This window comes from Pleurodeles waltl, chromosome 8, assembly GCF_031143425.1.
Source record: "Pleurodeles waltl isolate 20211129_DDA chromosome 8, aPleWal1.hap1.20221129, whole genome shotgun sequence".
NCBI classification, from domain to species: Eukaryota; Metazoa; Chordata; class Amphibia; order Caudata; family Salamandridae; genus Pleurodeles; species Pleurodeles waltl.
In genome coordinates this window covers 311,758,281-311,780,755 of record NC_090447.1, presented here as the reverse complement: position 1 = coordinate 311,780,755, position 22,475 = coordinate 311,758,281, and the positions used below count along the sequence as shown (strand labels likewise).

The 22,475-nt window shown below is 47.0% G+C and overlaps 1 protein-coding gene across 1 annotated transcript in view; it reads right to left on the bottom strand.

Moving 5' to 3' along the window:
* Nucleotides 1-22,475, bottom strand: part of TMPRSS7 (transmembrane serine protease 7) — a 694,472-nt gene that overhangs the window by 322,621 nt on the left and 349,376 nt on the right. The gene's annotated exons all lie outside the window — the stretch shown is intronic.

Genomic DNA, 22,475 nt, shown 5'->3' with positions numbered 1-22,475 from the left:
CCCATGTGGCCAGCAACATGTCTGGTGTGTGGCAGGCTGCTAAAACTAGTCAGCCCACACTGGTAGTTGGGTATGGTTTCAGGGGGCATCTCTAAGATGCCCTCTGGGGTGTATGTTACAATAAAATGTACACTGGCATCAGTGTGCATTTATTGTGCTGAGACGTTTGATACCAAACTTCCCAGTTTTCAGTGTAGCCATTATGGTGATGTGGGGTTCGTGTTTGACAGACTCCCAGACCATATACTCTTATGGCTACCCTGCACTTACAATGTCTAAGGTTTTGCTTAGACACTGTAGGGGCATAGTGCTCATGCACCTATGCCCTCACCTATGGTATAGTGCACCCTGCCTTAGGGCTGTAACGCCAGCTAGAGGGGTGACTTATCTATACCTATAGGCAGTGTGAGGTTGGCATGGCACCCTGAATGGAGTGCCAAGTCGACTTAGTCATTTTATCCCCACCAGCACACACAAGCTGGCAAGCAGTGTGTCTGTGCTGAGTGAGGGATCTCCAGGGTGGCATAAGACATGCTGCAGCCCTACGAGACCTTACCTGGCATCAGGGCCCTTGGTATCAGGGGTACCAGTTACAAGGGACTTACCTGGATGCCAGGGTATGCCAATTGTGGAAACAAAGGTACAGGTTAGGGAAAGAACACTGGTGCTGGGGCCTGTTTAGCAGGCCTCAGCATACTTTCAAATCATAACTTGGCATCAGCAAAGGCAAAAAGTCAGGGGGTAACCATGCCAAGGAGGCATTTCCTTGCACAAACCCCCCCCCCCTCAAATGAAAGAGGATGAGACTAACCTTTCCTAAGAGAGTCGTCATTTTCGAAGTGGAAGAACCTGGAAAGGCCATCTGCATCGGCATGGGCAGTCCCAGGTCTGTGTTCCACTATAAAGTCCATTCCCTGTAGGGAGATGGACCACCTCAACAGTTTTGGATTTTCACCTTTCATTTGCAGTAGCCATCTGAGAGGTCTGTGGTCAGTCTGAACTACAAAGTGAGTACCAAAGAGGTATGGTCTCAGCTTCTTCAGGGACCAAACCACAGCAAAGGCCTCCCTCTCAATGGCACTCCAACGCTGCTGCCTGCGGAGTAACCTCCTGCTAATGAAAGCAACAGGCTGGTCAAGGCCATCATCATTTGTTTGGGACAAAACTGCCCCTATCCCATGTTCAGAGGCATCAGTCTGCACAATGAACTGCTTGGAGTAATCTGGAGCTTTGAGAACTGGTGCTGTGCACATAGCTTGTTTCAGGGTGTCAAAGGCCTGTTGGCATTCTACAGTCCAGTTTACCTTCTTATGCATTTTCTTGGAGGTAAGTTCTGTGAGGGGTGTCACCATGGATCCATATCCTTTCACAAACCTCCTGTAGTACCCAGTCAAGCCAAGGAATGCTGTGACTTGAGTCTGGGTTTTTGGAGCTGCCCAGCCCAGAATAGTCTGGATCTTGGGCTGGAGTGGCTGAACTTGGCCTCCACCTACAAGGTGTCCCAAGTACACAACAGTTCCCTGCCCTATCTGGCATTTGGATGCCTTGATAGAGAGGCCTGCTGCTTGCAGGGCCTTCAAAACCTTCTTCAGGTGGACCAGGTGATCCTGCCAGCTGGAGCTAAAGACAGCAATATCGTCAAGATAAGCGGCACTAAAGGACTCCAGGCCAGTAAGGACTTGATTCACCAACCTTTGGAAGGTGGCAGGGGCATTCTTTAAACCAAAGGGCATCACAGTGAACTGATAATGCCCATCAGGTGTGGAGAATGCAGTCTTTTCTTTTGCTCCTGGTGCCATTTTGATTTGCAAGTACCCTGCTGTCAAGTCAAAGGTACTTAAGTATTTGGCAGCACCTAATTTATCAATTAATTCGTCTGCCCTTGGAATGGGATGGGCATCTGTCTTGGTGACAGCATTAAGTCCTCTGTAGTCCACACAGAACCTCACCTCTCTCTTTCCATCTTTGGTGTGAGGTTTGGGGAGTAAGACCACTGGGCTAGCCCAGGGGCTGCCAGAGTGCTCAATGACTCCCAATTCCAGCATCTTGTGGACTTCCACCTTGATGCTTTCATTAACTTGGTCAGACTGTCTGAAAATTTTGTTTTTGACAGGCATGCTGTCTCCAGGTGTGTCTGACCAGGGGTTAGGGAAAAGAGCTCAGCAAACTGTTGCAGGACCTTCCTACAGTCAGATTGCTGTTGGCCAGAGAGGGTGTCTGAATAGATCACTCCATCAACAGAGCCATCTTTAGGGTCTGTGGAGAGGAGATCAGGGAGAGGTTCACTCTCAGCTTCCTGGTCCTCATCTGTTACCATCAACAGATTCACATCTGCCCTATTATGGAAGAGTTTTAGGCGGTTCACATGGATCACCCTCCTGGGGGTCCTGCTAGTACCTAGGTCTACCAGCTAGGTGACCTGACTCTTCCTCAAGAGCACTGGGTAGGGGCCACTCCATTTGTCCTGAAGTGCCCTGTGAGCCACAGGCTCCAGAACCCAGACTTTCTGCCCTGGCTGAAACTCAACCATAGCAGCCTTTTGGTCATACCACATCTTCTGGAGTTGTTGGCTGGCCTCAAGGTTTTTACTTGCCTTTTCCATGTACTCTGCCATCCTTGAACGTAGGCCTAGTACATAGTCCACTATATCTTGTTTAGGCTCATGAAGAGGTCTCTCCCAGCCTTCTTTTACAAGAGCTAGTGGTCCCCTTACAGGATGGCAAAACAGAAGTTCAAAGGGGGAAAACCCTACTCCCTTCTGAGGCACCTCTCTGTAGGCGAAAAACAGACATGGCAAGAGGACATCCCATCTCCTTTTGAGTTTTTCAGGGAGCCCCATGATCATGCCTTTCATTGTCTTGTTAAATCTTTCTACAAGACCATCGGTTTGTGGATGGTATGGTGTGGTGAATTTATAAGTCACCCCACACTCATTCCACATATGGTTCAGGTATGCTGACATGAAGTTGGTACCTCTGTCAGACACCACCTCCTTAGGAAATCCCACTCTGGTAAAAATACCAATGAGTGCTTTGGCTACTGCAGGGGCAGTAGTCGACCTAAGGGGAATTGCTTCAGGGTATCTAGCAGCATGATCCACTACTACTAGTATGTATTGGTTCCCTGAGGCTGTTGGAGGTTCAAGTGGACCCACTATGTCCACACCCACTCTTTCAAAGGGGACCCCCACCACTGGAAGTGGAATGAGGGGGGCCTTTGGGTGCCCACCTGTCTTACCACTGGCTTGACAGGTGGCACCGGAGACACAAAACTCCTTGACCTTCTGGGACATGTTGGGCCAATAGAAATGGTTGACTAATCTCTCCCAAGTCTTGGTCTGTCCCAAATGCCCAGCAAGAGGAATATCATGAGCTAAGGTCAGGATGAACTCCCTAAACTCCTGATACACTACCACTCTCCTAGTGGAACCAGGTTTGGGATCTCTTGCCTCAGTGTAAAGGAGTCCATCTTCCCAATAGACTCTATGTGTTCCTGTTATTTTTCCTTTGGACTCTTCAGCAGCTTGCTGCCTAAGGCCTTCAAGAGAGGGACAGGTTTATTGTCCCTTACACAACTGTTCCCTTGAGGGTCCTCCTGGGCCTAGGAGCTCAACCTGATAAGGTACTAACTCCATGGGCTCAGTTCCCTCAGAGGGCAGAACTTCTTCCTGGAAGAGAGGTTCTCTTTTTCTTGTTCTGTTGAAGCTGGTTCCCCAGTCTTCTTTCCTTTTCTCTTGGTGGGTTGGGCCCTTTTTCCAGGCTCCAACACCACTTTTTCACCCTGAGCCTTGCACTGTGCCCTTGTCTTGACGCACACCAGTTCAGGGATACCCAGCATGTCTGCATGGGTCTTGAGTTCTACCTCAGCCCATGCTGAGGACTCCAGGTCATTTCCAAGCAAACATTCTACAGGGACATTTGAGGAGACCACCACCTGTTTCAGGCCATTGACCCCTCCCCACTCTAAAGTTACCATAGCCATGGGATGTACTTTAGTCTGATTGTCAGTGTTGGTGACTGGATAAGTTTGTCCAGCCAGGTATTGACCAGGGGAAACCAGTTTCTCTGTCACCATGGTGACACTGGCACCTGTATCCCTCAGGCCTTCTACACTTGTCCCATTAATTAAGAGTTGATGCCTGTATTTTTGCATGTTAGGAGGCCAGGCAGCCAGTGTGGCTAAATCCACCCCACCCTCAGAGACTAATGTAGCTTCAGTGTGAACCCCGATTTGCTCTGGGCACACTGTTGATCCCACTTGGAGACTGACCATTCCAGTGTTAGCTGGAGTAGAGTTAGAAGTGGAACCTTTCTTGGGATAGGCCTTGTCTCCAGTTTGGTGTCCTGGCTGATTACAGCTACGACACCAGGCCTTTTTGGGATCAAAGTTTTTACCCTTGTACCCAAAATTGGATTGTGAAGAGGCTCTGGACCCTCCCTCCTGAGCAGGTTTTTGGGGCCCTATAGAAGACTCTTTACTTTTTCCCTTGGATGTCTCAACACTCTTCCCCTGGGGAGTCTTTGTGACCCCTTACTTTTGGTCACCCCCTGTGGAAGTCTTGGTCACCCTAGTCTTGACCCAATGGTCTGCCTTCTTTCCCAATTCTTGGGGAGAAATTGGTCCTCGGTCTACCAGATGCTGATGCAGTTTATCATTGAAACAATTACTTAACAGGTGTTCTTTCACAAATAAATTGTACAGCCCATCATAATCATTTACACCACTGCCTTGAATCCAACCATTCAGTGTTTTTACTGAGTAGTCAACAAAATCAACCCAGGTCTGGCTCAAGGATTTGTGAGCCCCCCTGAACCTAATTCTATACTCCTCAGTTGAGATTCAAAAGCCGTCAATCAGGGTAGCCTTCATGAGGTCATAGGATTCTGCATATTTTCCAGAGAGTTTGAGGAGTCTATCCCTACACTTTCCAGTGAACAGTTCCCAAAGGAGAGCACCCCAGTGAGATCTGTTTACTTTTCTGGTTGCACAAGCCCTCTCAAAAGCTGTGAACCATTTGGTGATGTCATCACTATCTTCATATTTAGTTACAATCCCTTTTGGGATTTTCAACATGTCAGGAGAATCTCTGACCCTATTTATGTTGCTGCCACCATTGATGGGACCTAGGCCCATCTCTTCTCTTTCCCTTTCTATGGCTAGGATCTGTCTTTCCAAAGCCAATCTTTTGACCATCCTGGCTAACTGGAGGTCATCTTCATTGAGGCTGCCCTCAATGCTTCCAGAGTTGCTGGACTCTCCTGTGAGAGAAGCAGCATCTCTGACTATCACTTGTGGAGACAGGGTTTGAGGGACCCTGTTCTCCCTAACTAGGAGTGGGGGTGGGAAATCCTCCACATCACTAGCTTCCCCTCTGGGAAGGTATCCTCAGAGGGGTTGTTATTAGCAAACTCTGCGAAAAGCTCCTGGAGCTGTACTTTGGGAGGGTTTAAACCAGTTTTAATCTTTTTGATTTTGCAGAGAGACCTTAACTCTGACATCCTAAGATGCAGGTAAGGGGTGAGGTTGAGTTCCATCACAATCTCTTCTGCAGCAGACATTATGTTTCTAAAAGTTGGAATACTTTTTAAGAATCTAAAACTATCTCTAGAACTTAATTCAAACTTTTAAAAAACTTTTAAACTCTAAAAGAAATGATAACAGGGACTAACACAAGGCCCTAGCAGGACTTTAGAAAATTTAGAAAAATAGCTCAAATTTCAAAAGTCAGTTTTTAATGACAATTTTTGGAATTTAGTCGTGTGATCAGGTATTGGCTGAGTAGTTCAGCACATGCAAACTCTTGTACCCCACCGCTGATCCACCAATGTAGGAAGTTGGCTCTGTATGTGCTATTTCAAAGTAAGAAATAGCAATCACAGAGTCGAAGGGTTCCCCTTAGAGGTAAGATAGTGGCAAAAAGAGATAATTCTAATGCTCTATTTTGTGGTAGTGTGGTCGAGCAGTAGGCTTATCAGAGGGTAGTGTTAAGCATTTGTTGTACACACACAGGCAATAAATGGGGAACACACACTCAAAGACAATTTCAGGCCAACAGGTTTTTATATATAAAAATATATTTTCTTAGTTTATTTTAAGAACCACGGGTTCAAGATTTACAAACAATACTTTAAATGAAAGTTCTTTCACTTAGGAACTTTAGGAACTTTGAATTAGCAAAATAGCATATACAGTTTTCACACAATTGGCAATAAGCTATTTTAAAACTGGACACTGCAATTTTCAACAGTTCCTGAGGGAGGTAAGTATTTGTTAGTTTTGCAGGTAAGTAAACCACCTACAGGGTTCAAAGTTGGGTCCAAGGTAGCCCACCTTTGGGGGTTCAGAGCAACCCCAAAGTTACCACACCAGCAGCTCAGGGCCGGTCAGGTGCAGAGGTCAAAGGGGTGCCCAAAACGCATAGGCTTCAATGGAGAAGGGGGTGCCCTGGTTCCAGTCTGCCAGCAGGTAAGTACCCACGTCTTCGGCGGGCAGACCAGGGGGGTTTTGTAGGGCACCGGGGGGGACACAAGTCAGCACAAAAAGTACACCCTCAGCGGCACGGGGGCGGCCCGGTGCAGTGTGCAAACAGGTGTCGGGTTTGCCATGTAGTTCAATGGGAGACCTGGGGGTCTCTTTAGCGATGCAGGCAGGCAAGGGGGGGGTCCTCGGGGTAGCCACCACCTGGGCAAGGGAGAGGGCCACCTGGGGGTTGCTCCTGCACTGGAGGTCAGATCCTTCAGGTCCTGGGGGCTGCGGGTGCAGTGTCCTTACCAGGAGTCGGGTTCTTAGAAGCAGGCAGTCGCGGTCAGGGGGAGCCTCTGGATTCCCTCTGCAGGTGTCGCTGTGGGGGCTCAGGGGGGTCAACTCCTGGCTACTCATGGGCTCGCAGTCGCCGGGGAGTCCTCCCTGTAGTGTTTGTTCTCCACAAGTTGAGCTGGGGGCGTCGGGTGCAGAGTGCAAAGTCTCACGCTTCCGGCGGGAACGTGTGTTCTTTCAAAGTTGCTTCTTTGTTACAAAGATGTTTCTTCTTTGGAGCAGAGCCGCTGTCCTCGGGAGCTCTTGGTCCTTTTCGATGCAGAGTAGTCCTCTGAGGCTTCAGAGGTCGCTGGACCCTGAGGAACGCGTCGCTGGAGCAGTTCTTTTGAAGCGGGTAGACAGGCTGGTAGAGCTGGGGCCAAAGCAGTTGGTGTCTCCGTCTTCTCTGCAGGTTTTTCAGCTCAGCAGTCCTTCTTCATCTTAGGTTGCAGGAATCTAGTTACCTAGGTTCTGGGAGACCCTAAATACTCGATGTAGGGGTGTGTTTAGGTCTGGGGGGTTAGTAGCCGATGGCTACTAGCCCTGAGGGTGGCTACACCCTCTTTGTGCCTCCTCCCTAAGGGGAGGGGGGCACATCCCTAATCCTATTGGGGGAATCCTCCATCTGCAAGATGGAGGATTCCTAAAAGTCAGAGTCACCTCAGCTCAGGACACCTTAGGGGCTGTCCCGACTGGCCAGTGACTCCTCCTTGTTTTTCTCATTATCTCCTCCGGCCTTGCCGCCAAATGTGGGGCCGTGGCCAGAGGGGGCGGGCAACTCCACTAGCTGGAGTGCCCTGGGGTGCTGTAACAAAGGGGGTGAGCCTTTGAGGCTCACCGCCAGGTGTTACAGTTCCTGCGGGGGGAGGTGAGAAGCACCTCCACCCAGTACAGTCTTTGTTACTAGCCACAGAGTGACAAAGGCACTCTCCCCATGTGGCCAGCAACATGTCTGGTGTGTGGCAGGCTGCTAAAACTAGTCAGCCCACACTGGTAGTCGGGTATGGTTTCAGGGGGCATCTCGAAGATGCCTTCTGGGGTGTATGTTACAATAAAATGTACACTGGCATCAGTGTGCATTTATTGTGCTGAGAAGTTTGATTCCAAACTTCCCAGTTTTCAGTGTAGCCATTATGGTGCTGTGGAGTTCATGTTTGACAGACTCCGAGACCATATACTCTTATGGCTACCCTGCACTTACAATGTCTAAGGTTTTGCTTAGACACTGTAGGGGCATAGTGCTCATGCACCTATGCCCTCACCTATGGTATAGTGCACCCTGCCTTAGGGCTGTAAGGCCTGCTAGAGGGGTGACTTATCTATACCTATAGGCAGTGTGAGGTTGGCATGGCACCATGAGGGGAGTGCCATGTCGACTTAGTCATTTTATCCCCACCAGCACACACAAGCTGGCAAGCAGTGTGTCTGTGCTGAGTGAGGGGTCTCCAGGGTGGCATAAGACATGCTGCAGCCCTTAGAGACCTTCCCTGGCATCAGGGCCTTTGGTACCAGGGGTACCAGTTACAAGGGACTTACCAGGATGCCAGGGTGTGCCAATTGTGGAAACAAAGGTACAGGTTAGGGAAAGAACACTGGTGCTGGGGCCTGGTTAGCAGGCCTCAGCACACTTACAAATAATAACTTGGCATCAGCAAAGGCAAAAAGTCAGGTGATAACCATGCCAAGGAGGCATTTCCTTACATATGGTATCTCTGTCTCCGTAGTGGAGGAGGCGGATGATGAATGGGTGTGGAGCACTTCCCGGTAGTCTCGTCCGAGCCGGAATTCGATGGGCACGCTCCACGGAGAAGAAGGGGGTAAGCACTCCATCGGGTACTAGTCCCTGCAGCCAACTCTCCGAGTAGGCCATCGGGTCTTTGCCCTCTGAGCCCTCCGGCAGGTTCACCATGAGGATGTTGTTTCTTCTGGAGCGGCCCTCTGCGTCCTCCGCTCGGCGTTTCAGCTCCGCCACCCTGGCCTGTATGTCTTCCATTCCTGTTTTTAGCTGGGCGGTCGCAGGCGTTAGGTCCTTTACTGTGGCTTCGATCTCCTTGGTTTTGTCTGTTAATTTGCGGTGGTCTGCGTGCAGCAGGACAAGGTCACTCGCCACCTAGTCTATCTTAGCTTCTAGCGCCGTGCGGGCACGTTCCAGGGAGTCTCCGATGCGTTCCACAGCAGCGAGCACCGCATCTAGTTTTTGGCTGTCTTGGGTTGGGGAGTCTTGTGCTTTCCCGGCTCCAGCTCCCGAGCGTAGGCGCCCTGTTCCGGCCATGGTTCAAATCCTTGGGGGTTTTTGTTTGGCTTCAGATCGATACTCTCCACTCAGTTAGCCTTTGTGTGCATACTGCTTTGTAGTTCAGTTTTGATTGGGATGGTGCGGGGCAGATACGCCATTTATCGCTATTTCCGGGCAGCTAGATGCCCGACCCACGGTAGTCGCTCCTGGTTCCGTAGCGCAGAACTCTATTTGCGGTCAGCTCTGTTAGGAATTGCACCTGATTGGGACCGTCATGAAGTGCCTCACTAGTCTTTGATCACCAGTGGGTCCTGTGTTTCCAACGCCATCCCTGCCCTTTTGGGCGCCCGCGCCGGTCAGGGGGAGAGCCGGACCCGCTTGTCGAGGGGCGACAGTTCGCCTCCCCACAACAGCACAAGCAGTCCGGCCAAACAGTTCCTCTCCCCTGGTCTCGGGTCACTTACTCTTGGCTTTGTGGTGCTTTGTGGCTTCTAGGAGGTTCCGGCAGGTTGGGGGGCTCAGCGCCAGTGTGGTTTTGGATCCGTTGATCCCCGCCGGCCCATCAGGTGACCAGAGTGCTCCCTCTCCCGGGATTTCCGGCCACCCCCAGGCGTGGGGCTCTGGCCATCAGGGGGGGCCCTCCTCTTCGTCGACCGCCTCGACCAGTGGCGGGGTTGAGGTGTTCCAAGTTTTGCCAGCCCGTCCGATTGTTCCCGCACACCACCGGGGCTCACCTCTGGTTTCGGCGCAGGTTCGGGTGGGCCCCGTGTTCGTCTCGCCACTCTGCCGCCGGGAGGCGGGTTCGTCTTTGCCACTACGGCGAGGTCCAACGCAGAGAAGGAGAGAGGCAGAGGCTGCCTCAGTTCAACCGCGCAGCCACGGCTGTGATGATTGCTTCATTTCGCGCAGCCGAGCCGCCTCGCACCAGCTCCTCAGGCCGGGTCCCGTAGGCTCCGTCAGCTCCCAGGAAAGGAGGGGGGGGCCCACAGGCGTCTCCCCGGCCTACCGCGAACCCAAGCTCGGCCCCCAGCAGGAGGCAGCCCCACCTTGTTGTTTTGTCGTCAGAAGGGAGGGGGGGCGCCGCCCCCCAGCAGGTCGCGTCGGCCGCTCAGCGAGGGCGGGCCGGGATTGCCCCAACTCCGGTGTGCGACCCCAGCCTCGTCTGTCGGCTCCTTTACAGCGCGTCCACCGCCCCGCAGCTCGGCCTTCAGGCCCAGCCCGCGCAGCCGCGGCACTGTTCCGTCAATGCAGGACGCCGGGAGGCCGCTCCTCACCCAGGCGGTCCCGGCGTCTCCACAGCTCCTGCTCAGCTTATGAGGAGCATTATGTCCCCCTGCATCCCCTCTGAGAGTGTGTTTTGGCCAAACGCGGCGCAGAGCTCTAACAGCTCGCACCCGCCATGTTTGATGGCTTGGCCACGCCCCCAACAGAGGTGTGTTATGATGCATAGATTTAGAGATAGAGAGTACAGTCAAAAAGTAATCCAACTTGCTAGTGCACATATGGATTTGATACCCAGGCCTCCACTGTTACAGACTAATTCAAAACAGAAAAAAGACAAGGGAACTGTCAGATTCATTGCAACCTTCTCTAACCAGGCTGTCAACCTAAGGAAGTTGTTTGGAAGGTATTGGCCTGTCCTTAGAAAGGATGAGGTTCTTAGTAAGTACATTCATGACAGCCCCCAGATCACTTTCAGATGCAGCCAATCACTTGGAGACAGCTTGAGGAGAAACCTGTTCACACGTTCATCTCCAAAACTATGTAATATGGTCAAAGGAGGTTTTTATTGTTGCATGAAATGAAAGACATGTGCCATTAACCTGAGTTGTTCTGAGCTACAGCTTACTAACACAACTCACAAGTTTAGGATCAGGAAGGTTCTGACCTGTAATACAGACAACTGCATTTACTAATTGATGTGTCCTTGTGGTAAACTGTATGTTGGCAGTACCATACACATAGGCAAGAAAAGGGTATTAGAACACATGAGGGCCATAAGACGTAACAACAGCCAGTATCCCATGGCCCACCATTTTGCCAAAGTACACTCCCAGAATGACAAATTACTTCATTTCATAGTAATTTACACCATTGTGAAAGATATGAGAGAAGGTGATAGAGAAAATAGATTGCACACTTTAGACTCATGTTACATCATTGATTTTGATACCCTAATCCCAAAGGGTTTAAACTATAACAAAGAATTATCTGCACATTTGGATTAGAGATAAACAATAGCATGTTCTGTTGATATACACACATATCTGTGAGTCTCCTCTTTTGCTTCCTTGTATGGAGGATAGTTCAGTGATAGCAGGTTTTAACAAATATTTTATTCTCTTGTTTACTAAGATTAGAACTCTTCTCCGCATACATGAGAGTCAACTGTCATTTTCAGTGGCCAGTGATTTAGTATGATGCCTGACCCATATGGCCATTTATTATGTTCATGGGGGTTTAGTGATAACATTACTCCCTAACCTTCATATCTGATCTGAGGGGTGGCACATAGTAATATAACATTTACTTGTGGACACTTCATTTGAAGTCTTGCCCACATGGGTTAGATGTAAAGTTCTAGGATATACTTCATCTCTATTAATCAGTCCAAACATGCTGTGAACTACTGCAAGGAGACTTGCCCACATAGGCATGTAATAATGTAAAGATGGGAAAGAAGCTTGTTAGACCTGGCATCCTTAGTTTCCCCTGTCTTTTTGCCTTTGCTTCCTGTATTTTTAACTGTGTGCTAGACTTTGTTTAGGATGGTTTTGGTACTCTGGGCACTTTACCACTGCTGACCAATGCTAAAGTGCAAGTCCTCCATGGGTACATTGTATTGGTGATTGCTTATCCTTGATTAGCAAATTTGATTTACTAGTATGTCCCTAGTAAAGTGCACTAGAGGTGCCCAGGGCCTGTAAACCAAATGCTACTAGTGGGCCTGCAACAATGATTGTGACAACCACAGGAGTAGCCCTGTAAGCATGTCTCAGGCTTGCAACTGCAGTGTATGTGTGCGCAGGTTTGCACTGCCCATTTGACCTGGCAAGTGTACCCACTTGCCAAGCCCAAACCATCCCTTTTACTTCACGTAAGTCACCCCTAAGGGAGGCCCTAGGTAGCCTCATGGACAGTGTGCAGTATATTTAAAGGGTAGGACATGTGCTGGTGTGTTTTACATATCTAATAGTGAAATACTGTCAAATTCGGTTTTCACTATTGCAAGGCCTATCTCTCTCATAGGTTAACATGGGGACTGCTTTTAAATATCTTTTAAGTGCAGTTTCCCATTGGGAGCAGATGGAGATGGGGAGTTTGGGGTCTCTGAACTCACAATTTATAAATATGTATTTTGGTAGAGTTGGTTTTTAGATTGTCTGTTTGAAAATTCCACTTTTAGGAAGTGGCCATTTTCTTGCTTAACCATCCTGTGCTTCTGCCTCCCTGTGGAATCCATATCTGGGTCAGAGTGACAGTTGGGCTGTTTGTGAATTCCCTCTAGACACTGACACAAAGGGAGCTGAGGTGTGTCCCAATGAGTCTTCCTGGGCTATAGTTGGGATGGAGGAGCTGACACCTGTACCTGACCTCACACAATGCAGTCTCCAACCCCTGGCATGTGTCTGGGGCCAGGCCTGGGCAAGGCAGGATCTTGTGAACAACAGAGACTTTCCTCTGAAGTCTGCCTACTTCAAAGGCAGACATGAGTATAAGTAGAGGTTCCTTTGAAGTTTGCCTATTTCAAAGGCAGAAATTAGTATAAGTAGTGGACCCAAACCCCCAGACTTTTAGAACACTTCTGGATCAAGAGGAACCTCTGCCAAGCTGAAGAGCTGGAGGAGGAGTACTGCTCCTTTGCTGTGTGTGCTTTGCTGGGTTGGCCTGCAGTTGCTGCTTCTGCCTTAAAGAGGACAAGGACTGGACTTTGCTGTGAATCCTGCTTGTGAAGTTTCTCTAAGGGCTTGGACTGAGCTTGCCTACTGTTAAGAAGTCTCAGGGACATCAAAGAGTTCACCTACCAGCCTCTGGGTTCGCTTGCTTTGGACCCTAACTCTCCAGGTGGTGCCTATTCCAGTTTCTGGGCCCTTGGGAGTGAAAGCTGGCCTAAAAACAAGAAGAGCCAGGCGCACCGACTCCTGATGACTCAAGGACCAACTAAGCTGCCGGACTCCGCTATGCTGTCTGCAACTAAAGCGATAGTCCCCTCTGGAGTGCGACAACTGCTACTCACATGGCCTGATGTTGTGGCAGCCCTGCTGATGTCCACAACTCATTGAGTTCCGAGTGCTGTGTACCGACGTCAGTGACACCTGACTCCGGCACAGCGCATGTAGCCCCGTGGTGTGACCATGACCCTGTTAGGTTGCCCAATGCATCTCAACCTGTCGGATTCATCGACCCCACCGGATCGTCAGGAACCAATGCCTCATACCAACGCTGCATAACCTCCACTGCTCTGCTGTGCGGTCTTTTCAGTGCCCAGAGGAGGGGCATTCTTTTTGTTTTACAATAACGGCTGCCGGTGGCCCTGACCTGCACCGATCCAGAGTAGTGGAAGTTGCTGGGTTATACCGGGATCTTTTCATGGCAGTTCATCATCTTGGCTCCTGCAGCCATTTGAGAACACCTGGGAACTGAGAAGCAGCTCACAGCGCTTGTAGAGAGTAAATCATGGAATGAGATGTCTACAAATAATGATACTTCTGCTTCAGTGACTAGTTACTTTCAATGGCAGGGGTTTCCGCTCGATATTTGTGGGAAACTAGCGGCAATGTTTGGATGCAGGAATGTAATATATTATCTGAGGTGGCGCAATAATAATAACATTTAGGGGCATATTTATACTCTGTTTGTACCGAATTAGTGTCATTTCTTTTTACTCTAATTCGGTGCAAAACTAACTCCATATTTATACTTTGGTGCTAGACCCCTCTAGCACCAAATTTATGGAGTTAAAGTCATTTTTTGAAAGTGGAGACCTACTTTGCCTTAATGAGATGCATGGTAGGCGTTCCCGTGCAAAAAATGACTCTATGGCCTTAACGCCATATTTAGGGGCATATTTATACTCTGCGGCATATTTATACTCTGTTTGCACCGAATTAGTGTCATTTTTTTTAACTCTAATTCGGTGCAAAACTAACTCCATATTTATACTTTGGTGCTAGACCCATCTAGCACCAAGGCCCTGATTTAAACTTTTTTTGCACCGCATTAACGTCATTGTATGACACAAAAGTGGCGCAAACTTACAAAATATTGGCCCTTATTTATACTTTTTGCTGCAAAACTGCACTAACTCAGTTTTGCACCAAAAAGTTTAGCACCGGCTTGCACCATTTCTGTGCACCAGCCGGGCACCATATTTATGGAATGGTGCAAGCTGGTGCAAAGGGTAGGCTAGAGTTTTAAAAAATGACTTTAGTCGGGTGGGGCTGGCAGTATGGAAGAAGAGGGTTTAGCACCAAACAATGGCTTTAGGCAGGTTAGAGTTAAAAAAAATGACTCTAACCAGATTAGCGTCATTTTATGGTGCTAAACCTACCATGCCACATGACTCCTGTATTAGAAAAGGCAGGAGTCATGCCCACCACCCCAGTGGCCAGCACAGAGGACAGGGTTCCCCTGGGCATGGCCATTGCACCTGGTGCCATGTATGGGGGCCCATTTCAGGACCCCCTATGGCACTTTCAAAAATAAAATGCACTTACCTGTACTTACCTGGGATGGGGTCCCCCATCCTCGCAGTCCCTCTAGTGTGGGTGGGGGTGCCCCTAGGGCCTAGGGAGGGCACCTCTGGGCTTATTCCATGGTGTTCCACCATGGAAATAGGGCCACAGGTCCCCTAACACCTGCCCTGACCCAGGTCTTAAAAAATGGGGCAAAGCAAGCTTTGCCCCATTTTTTGACCCCTCCTTCCTCCCTTGCACCATTTTTACATGGGAGTATAAATATGGTGTTAAGGCCATAGAGTCATTTTTTTGCACGGGAACGCCTACCTTGCATCTCATTAAGGCAAGGTAGGTTTCCACTTCCAAAAAATGACTTTAACTCCATAAATTTGGTGCTAGACGGGTCTAGCACCAAAGTATAAATATGGAGTTAGTTTTGCACTGAATTAGAGTTTTAAAAAAATGACGCTAATTCAGTACAAACAGAGTATAAATATGTCCCTTAGCGTAAAAAAATGCTGTTAATCTGGTCAGAATCATTTATTTTGACTCAAAACTGCCTAACGTCATTTTTTTTTAAGCTAGCCTACCCTTTGCACCGGCTTGCACCATTCCATAAATATGATGCCCAGCTGGTGCTAAAAAATGGTGCAAGCCGGTGCAAAACTTTTTGGGGCAAAACTGCCTTAGTGCAGTTTTGCACCAAAAAGTATAAATAAGGCCCTTAACATTTTGGGAGTACCAGAATAATGTGCTCCTCTCCCTTCATACATTTTTTTTCAACAGACGGCAATATTGAACATTCACTGGAGTTGATTACCTTTGAGATTGTGAAATCTCGTTAAGACAACTGCAACTTTTTTTAGAACTTTTTTCATAGCATACAGCTTTCCGGAGCCGGGAGGTTGTGTCTCGGAGTGTTTGTCACTTTCAATTTTGGCAATTGCTGAGAACTGTGTGCCAGAGGCGTTCTTTCATACCTTCAGAAATTATTGCAACCGGAAGGTTTTTTGTCACTTCGTTTGTCTCTAACAAAGTAGAAATACCAGCTGGGGAAGCTTAACAGCAGCGTTATCTCCGCATGATTTTTTGAAGGATTGACTTGCCGGAGAAAAGAACCCAGGTATAAAACTGTTTCATTTTCATTTTGGATGTGATGAAGATACATGTTTACCCTTGGAAGAAGCCTTTTAGAAAAATTAGCAACATTGTTGCGGATAAACAAATTCAAGTTACTTAGTGGGTGGCAGTCAAATCGAAGAGGTATGTTTAAAACGTGCAGAGACAGCACATATCATTTTCTGTGAAAAGGATGAAGAGCTTTATAATCCAGGGGGGTCAGTGAGTGGCAGTAACAGCAAAGTGAAAACTTTGAAACAGACTCTCTTTCAATATGAAAACCTTTTGAAAAAGGATATAAATCGTTGGTGGGAGACCACCTCTATGGATAATTATATTGAAGTTGGTAGAGTACCATGTGGTTTACGCATACTGATTAGTCCTACTTATCAGAACCCTAATCCTAAATTATTGGAAGAGTTGTCAGTACTTTTGGCATCTACGTGCAAAGGCATGTTGGGAATTTTATCGAAATATGCAAAATTGGAATTGGAACAAGTATGCAAAGAAATCTCTAAGGCCAAAACCATCCTTGAACAACATCCAGAGCAGGACGAAATTAAGACTTTTCTCTCTCAAGTGGACTATAGGTTAAATAAATATGAGCAATAAATTCAAAACAAAAAGAGGAGAAAATTCTTATGAGACAAACAAGATTATGCTACTGGACACATTTTAACTTTTGGTAGAAAATATGATAATGCAGTCAGACAATTTAAACAAGGGGGTGCACTTAGACATCCAGAGTAAGTGACATCAGAATCAGGATCTGAGACAGACTTGGATTTGGAGGAGTGGGTGCATATTTCCAGGAGGGAGGAACCACCATTTACCACATTGGAGGAGTACCATTTTTACAGCACAGCCGAGGTCCACACAAGAAAACTGGACCAGGAAGAGGCGCAAGCAATGCAAGAGGGGAAAAGTTAGGAGAGGGTGAGAAGGAAGACAACATAGATATGCCACATGGGAGGGCTACACGACAGATGAAGAAAAAATGATGGGTAAGGAATGTTTAACTGTTATATAAATTTGTCTACTCACTAGTTAAATGAAGGTGAACAATCCCTTCTGGAACTAGGCCTGTCCTTCTGCACTGTGGCCAATGTGGATTTTTGCAGAACAGGTATAGGCTTGTTTCTGTTTATTCATAATTTTAAATTGATGAATATCTTTTCCCAGCAAGATGGCTAACGAATGAAGCTTCTATCTAACCCCCTACATGTTGATCATACTTTTTATAGTTTATGCCTTTGTGATATTGAGGAATTTATGGCATTAAGTGACGTGGAAGGACGGGTGTTGGATTAGGATACAGAGAGAGATTTTCTGGTGTCTATGGATTTTGAATTAGATAGGACGGGTTCAAACTCTTTTAAACCTAAATCAAAATATATCCCCAATATACCACATGATAATATTGCCACTTTTCAGGAGGTTGTAGTTGGAGATCTTATGAAGATATGGGAAGAGAGCAAAAACCACTATGCGAAAAATTTGAATGGACCTAAAACATTTAGCCTTGAAATCATTGACACAGGATCCTACTATTGTAATCAAGCCCTCTAACAAAGAGGGCAATGTAGTTCTGTGGGATGTTCAAAAATATATACAGTAGGCAAATAGACAACTGACGAGGATTAATGACTATGAGATATCTAGGTATTAAGATTACAACCAATCCATTGTATAATACCATAATCTCTTGAGTGAATGGACAGGAAAAGGTCTTTTGACCACAGAGGAATTTCAATTCTAGCATGTCCAGAAACCTGTGGGACCTTGCTTTTATATGCTTCCCAAGATCCATAAAAACAAGAGTAATCCTCCAGGTAGACCGATCATTTTCAGCAAACAGTAGCCTTTTAGAACCTACTTCTATGTATTTAGATTTTTATCTGTTACCATATGTTCTAAATGTATCTTCTTATTGCAGAGACAGTGCAAACGTCATCACTAAAATTGAGGAGATACCCTGGCAACCTACATAACTGATGGCAACCATTGATGTGGTCTCATTATATACATGCATTGATCACGCATTAGGGATTGGGGCTTTTCTCGAGACAAGGCCATCTTTTTATATGATCACACAATGATGCCTTTGAATATGTCAACATTTTGCCTGGAAAATAACCATTTCTTATTTAATGATCAGTGGTATAGACAGGTTACTGGTACAGCGATGGGCAGCTGCTTTGCTCCAAGTTTTGCAGGTATTTTCATGGGATGGTGGGAGGAGCAACATTTCTGGACAGAAGAGAACATCAGATGGACTAGGCATATAATATTATGGACTAAGTACATTGATGATCTTTTTCTAATATGGGATGGTCCTAAGAGCCAATTGCTAGGATTCCTAGAACACATTTTGCATAATTGTAAGGAAATGGCTCCCTGTTGCAATTACCCCCCACTTTTTGCCTGATACTGATGCTGACTTGACTGAGAAGTGTGCTGGGACCCTGTTAACCAGGCCCCAGCACCAGTGTTCTTTCACCTAAAATGTACCATTGTCTCCACAATTGGCACAACCCTGGCACCCAGGTAAGTCCCTTGTAACTGGTACCCCTGGTACCAAGGGCCCTGATGCCAGGGAAGGTCTCTAAGGGCTGCAGCATGTCTTATGTCACCCTAGGGACCCCTCACTCAGCACAGACACACTGCTTGCCAGCTTGTGTGAGCTGGTGGGGAGAAAATGACTAAGTCGACATGGCACTCCCCTCAGGGTTCCATGCCAATCTCACACTGCCTGTGGCATAGGTAAGTCACCCCTCTAGCAGGCCTTACAGCCCTAAGGCAGGGTGCACTATACCACAGGTGTGGGCATAGGTGCATGAGCACTATGCCCCTACAGTGTCTAAGCAAAACCTTAGACATTGTAAGTGCAGGGTAGCCATAAGAGTATATGGTCTGGGAGTCTGTCAAAAATGACCTCCACAGCTCCATAATGGCTACACTGAATACTGGGAAGTTTGGTATTAAACGTCTAAGAATAATAAATCCACACTGATGCCAGTGTTGGAGTTATTAAAAAATGCACACAGAGGGCATCTTAGAGATGCCCCCTGTATTTTACCCAATTGTTCAGTGCAGGACTGACTGGTCTGTGCCAGCCTGCTGCTGAGAGACGAGTTTCTGACCCCATGTGGTGAGGGCCTTTGTGCTCTCTGAGGACAGAAATAAAAGCCTGCTCTGGGTGGAGGTGCTTCACACCTCCCCCCTGCAGGAACTGTAAAACCTAGCAGTGAGCCTCAACGGCTCAGGCTTCGTGTTACAATGCCCCAGGGCACTCCAGCTAGTGGAGATGCCCGCCCCCAGGACACAACCCCCACTTTTGGCGGCAAGTCCAGGGGAGATAATGAGAAAAACAAGGAGGAGTCACCCACCAGTCAGGACAGCCCCTAAGGTGTCCTGAGCTGAAGTGACTTCTGCCTTTAGAAATTCTCCATCTTTATTTTGGAGGATTCCCCCAATAGGAATAGGGATGTGACCCCCTCCCCTCCGGGAGGAGGCACAAAGAGGGTGTAGCCACCCTCAAGGACAGTAGCCATTGGCTACTGCCCTCCCAGACCTAAACACACCCCTAAATTCAGTATTTAGGGGCTCCCCAGAACCCAGGAAACTAGATTCCTGTAATCTGAAGACGAAGAAGGACTGCTAACCTGAAGCCCTGCAGAGAAGACGGAAACACCAACTTCTTTGGCCCCAGTCCTACCGGCCTGTTTCCCCACTTCAAGAAAAACTGCAACAGCGACGCATCCCCCAGGGTCCAGCGACCTCTGAAGCCTCAGAGGACTACCCTGCATCTAAAAGGACCAAGAACTCCAGAGGACAGTGTCCTTGTTCCAAAGAAACTGCAGCTTTGCAACAAAGAAACAACTTTTAAAGGACTCCGCGTTTCCCGCCCGAAGAGTGAGACTTTCCACTCTGTACCCGACGCCCCCGGCTCGACCTGCGGAGAAGCAACACTAGAGGGAGGACTCCCTGGCGACTGCGAGCCCGTGAGTAGCCAGAGTTGACCCCCCTGAGCCCCCACAGCGACGCCTGCAGAGGGAATCCAGAGGCTCCCCCTGACCGAGACTTCCTGCTTCAAAGAACCCAACGCCTGGTAAAGACACTGCACCCGCAGCCCCCAGGACCTGAAGGATCCGACCTCCAGTGCAGAAGCGACCCCCAGGTGGCCCTCTCCCTTGCCCAGGTGGTGGATCCGCGAGGAGCCCCCCCCCCTTGCCTGCCTGCTTCGCTGAAGAGACCCCTGGGTCTCCCATTGAAACCAATTGTGAACCCGACGCCTGTTTTCACACTGCACCCGGCCGCCCCGTGCCACTGAGGGTGTACTTTCTGTGCTGACTTGTGTCCCCCCCGGTGCCCTACCAAACCCCCCTGGTCTGCCCTCCGAAGTCGCAGGTACTTACCTGCTGGCAGACTGGAACCGGGGCACCCCCTTCTCCATTGAAGCCTATGCGTTTTGGGCACCACTTTGATCTCTGCACCTGACCGGCCCTGAGCTGCTGGTGTGGTAACTTTGGGGTTGCCCTGAATCCACAACAGTGGGCTACTTTGGACCCAACTTTGAACCCTGTCGGTGGTTTACTTACCTGCAAAACTAACAAATACTTACCTCCCCCAGGAACTGTTGAAATTTGCACTGTGTCTAGTTTTAAAATAGCTTATTGCCATTTTTGCCAAAACTGTACATGCTATTTTGCTGATTCAAAGTTCCAATGATACCTGAGTGAAGTACCTTTCATTTAAAGTATTGATTGTAAATCTTGAACCTGTGGTTCTTAAAATAATCTAAGAAAAGCTATTTTTCTATATAAAAACCTATTGGCCTGGAATTGTCTTTGAGTGTCATTTATTGCCTGTGTGTGCACAACAAATGCTTAACACTACCCTCTGATAAGCCTACTGCTCGACCACACTACCACAAAATAGAGCATTAGAATTATCTCTTTTTGCCACTATCTTACCTCTAAGAGGAACCCTTGGACTCTTTGCATGTTCTTTCTTACTTTGAAATAGTACATACAGAGCCAACTTCCTACAATAATGAATTAAATTTGACATTTACAAACCAGATACATAGCACAGAAATAGATTTTTTGGATGTGCATGTGGAGTTAGAGGGTGATAAGTTATTTACTTCCCTTACCTGCAAAAAAACAGCAGGTAATAGCTTATTACATACGAATAGTCATCATCCCACGAATCTCAAATGGAGTGTCCCCTATGGGGAACTGCTTAGAACCAAACATAACTACAGTACTGTGGAAGTATATATAAAGGAAGTAAAAACTATATTAGACAAATTCTGCTCCAGAGGCTATCCCTGGCATGTGTTAAAGGCTGCCAAGAAGAGAGTCAGAACTCGAAGTAGGCAAGACCTTTTTACTCATAGGATTAAGTTTAAAGAAGACGAACATGTAGCAAGAATGATTACCACCTATAACTCGGAGTTAGCTAAGATTAAGGGAATGATTATCAAACATTGGCATTTGATTTTTGGCATTGACAGGGTGCTGTGTTCTGCCAGAGGTGGTGACAGAGAGAGGAGGTTATGTGTAATGGAATCAGAATATATTGTCCGTCTTCATAGCCAGACCCCGATGGGATTCAATGTGGATGAGGAACTTTTTGTACATGTGGGTTGAGTCTGAAGTTTTTAGGACTTTCCTTATATGAATGTTTTATTTGTGGGCTTCTCAAAGTTATGATGGGAAGCATATTGTAAGAATATAAATGCTCCATAAGAATTTGAAAATAGATGTGCTTACACATGTACAATCTTTTGTGACAATAGTATTTGCAAAAATGTATTATTAGGACTTTTGTATATTATTATGGCTACTTGGCCTGATGTAAATTGAAATTTGAAAACTGAAGAATGTTATGAAAGAGATGATATGACTCGTCCTATTATAACTTTTTTCGTTGATTTACAATAAGTGGAAATGGGTGGAAATTTGATAAAATAATGAATTGATATTTTAATAATATAAGGTAATATCTGTGATTTAATATTATAACTAATTTAATTAACAGTCATTCTGGCCAATCATGACATTTAGTTATATATTTTTGAGATAATTGACATTTTTCTTTTTGTATTATGAATTATTGCCAAATCAAGGTATGTTCTAAAGTATTTTTACCATGTTTATTTGTGGGTGTATTATTTTTCTTTAAAGAGAATGGAGCACTGTGGGAAATATGGGTTATGATGAAGATCGTTTGATCGAAACGCATCACCATTAAATTTTAGTTTGTATTTACAACCTTAGAATGTGATCCTTCAGTGCCCGTGAGGAGTGGCATTCCTTTTGTTTTACAATAACGGCTGCTGGTGGCCATGACCTGCACCAACCCGAGTGATGGAAAAAGCTGGGTTATACCGGGATCTTTTCATAGATATATATATATATATATTCAATGAAAAAAACTAAAGTTACAACAACATTATAGTTAGGTTAACATTTTACTCACACAAAACCATTGAAATTCAGCGGTCTTAGTTATCTCAATTAACTATAACTCGTGCCCTAAGGAAACAAGAACTTGCGCTCCTGCCATGCACAGTTTTTTAATCAATAATTTTACTGCACATATTATAGTGAAATTATCAATGACACCATTGAAGATGT